Below are 2,231 nucleotides of genomic sequence, written 5' to 3'. Positions count from 1 at the left end.
ATCAAGGGTCCAAGTCAGTTATTCTAATGTTTCAGTAATGCTTGGCTGTGGTTATCGTCTTCGAGGTCCCCCCCCCAAGGGAATACCACCAACAGCAGATTCCATGGTGCAGCGACCCTGTCCATCACGCAGTCATCACGTCTGACACAACCCACCTACTAATCCCGTGACAACCCCTGTCACTACCTCATTGCACTCACCTGCATTCCTTCCCTCCCTTTAAAAACCCTAAACTTTAGTAAGTCCAGGAGGTGGGCTGACACTGTTCTCTTGTTTTCTCAGCCGGAATAACATGCTTCTCCCCAACACTACTTTTGTCTCACTTATCGGCTCTCAGTGTGACAAGCAACCGAAGTTAATTAGCTCTTTACTGCTCAGTTACAGTAACGAAGACGTATATAGTGACAACAGGAATTCTGGGAGTTGTAGTTTCCTCTTGCTTTGCACACGCGCACTTCCCATCTAGGTATGGCCCGAGGCGGATCTAGATTCCGAGGAGGATGGCCTAGCGAGGCCTTCCATGATGGACAAGGGCGTGGGAAGGTGGGGTGGCCGGGGTGGGAACCAGACAAAGGACGGAAGCTAGTGGGGGACCGTGACCCACATGAGTTTGGAGTGTGGGGCTGCAGAAGCTGGGGCCTCACAGCTGCTGCTTCTCCCTGCTGAAAGCCTGGCCGAAATATGGGTCAGAGCTCTGCACTCACAAAACCAGAGGCCAGGCAGGTTACGAAATCAGAAATTTAAAAACATCGTTATAACGTTTCCACTTTTGAATAACATATATGTAAGTCTATATTATTTGTAAGCGGATATAACCTTATACACAAGGTTAAATACAAATATGCCCTCTGGCAGGGTAAGGTCCTAGAGCAGGGAGGAAGCCTTGCCTGAAAAGGGTTGCAGCCAAAAGTCTGTGATTCTGGCCTCATCCAGCAGCGTGTCACACTCCCATCTCCTGTCACTCGGGGCCTGAGAGAGGCGGGGCCTGGAGCTCTGTCCAATCAGGTGCGCAGCCGGGGAGGAGGGGGCGGCCTTCCACAATCTCGCGGGATCTTTGTGTCTGGCGCCCACTGAGGTTAGTCCAGTCCCCACAGCTGTGTCTTCTCTGAGTGGCCCGGTTGGCTCCTTCCTGGCCTCTGTCGCCTGTGACTTGCAGGTACTGGGAGCTCCTTAGGGAGGACGGGGGACCCGCCGGAAGCCAGGAAATGGTGAGTGTGCGGGGCAAGGGGCCCTAAGATGCGGAGGGGGCTCCGATGGAAACGCCGGGACAGGCGGGGAGACCCGGGCCTCCCCGCGGTCAGCTCTGGGGTCTGTCTGCGGCCGAGTCTTCCGCTGGCGCAGCTCGGCCCTCGGTCCCCTGAGGCCGTTGGGTGGGCACTGGGCGGCAGCCGAGGCCCCGGGCGTCCTGTCCCGACCCTGAACGGTGACTTCGGCGGCTCGGATCCCGCTCTGGGCAGCTCCGTGCCCGCGGCCCCGCGTCTCCCCAGATCGTGCTGTGACGGCGGGAGGGTCGTCGGGAGAATCCCCACCCGCTGTGTGGGGCTCAGGCATGGGAGGAACTGCGGTGCGTGGGGTCCCCAGTCCCTCCTTTCTCCTGTTAAAAATTGAACTGAGGCGCCGGTTAAAATATTACAGAGTTTATTTGAGCAAACAACCACTCGTGAATGGGAAGCACCAGCCATGGTGTGTGGTTTGGGGTCCACCAGAGGGGCTTGAAAGAAAGGCGTTTATAAGGTTCTGGTGAAGCAAACCAAAGTAAATCTTACAAGTCATTGATTGCAGTTTTCCGTCGCCTATTTGGACTATCTGGGGGGAAATTTCCTGGTTGTGTAATCACAGCTTAGTTGGAGGATTCTGGTTGCTTAAGCCTAAATTTCTTTCGTTTTTCTCTAAGTAATTTATGAGAAATGCATTTGAGTTAGATTTCCTTTTCCTTAGGGAGGAACCTAGGGCAGGACAGCCACTTCATTCTAACTGCCTACTATTTAACACTCCAAAGGGGTGTTGGTGTCCCTCTGCCTTTTCGAAATATATGGGAGGCAGGGTCTCCAATCCACCACCCTGTCCCTCATTCTACCCTTTTCTAGGGCTTGCAGTAATATCCTAAATTTCCATTTCCTTCTCCCCATTCCCAATTCTCCAACTTCCCCTCTCCAATTCAGAATATTGTCAACTATTTGTCCTTTATCTACATTTCAAACAGACACAGTATTTTAATTGTTCATTATATT

Source organism: Galeopterus variegatus, unplaced genomic scaffold, assembly GCF_000696425.1.
Source record: "Galeopterus variegatus unplaced genomic scaffold, G_variegatus-3.0.2 Scaffold7257, whole genome shotgun sequence".
NCBI lineage: Eukaryota > Metazoa > Chordata > Mammalia > Dermoptera > Cynocephalidae > Galeopterus > Galeopterus variegatus.
Note: the sequence above shows the minus strand (reverse complement) of the source record.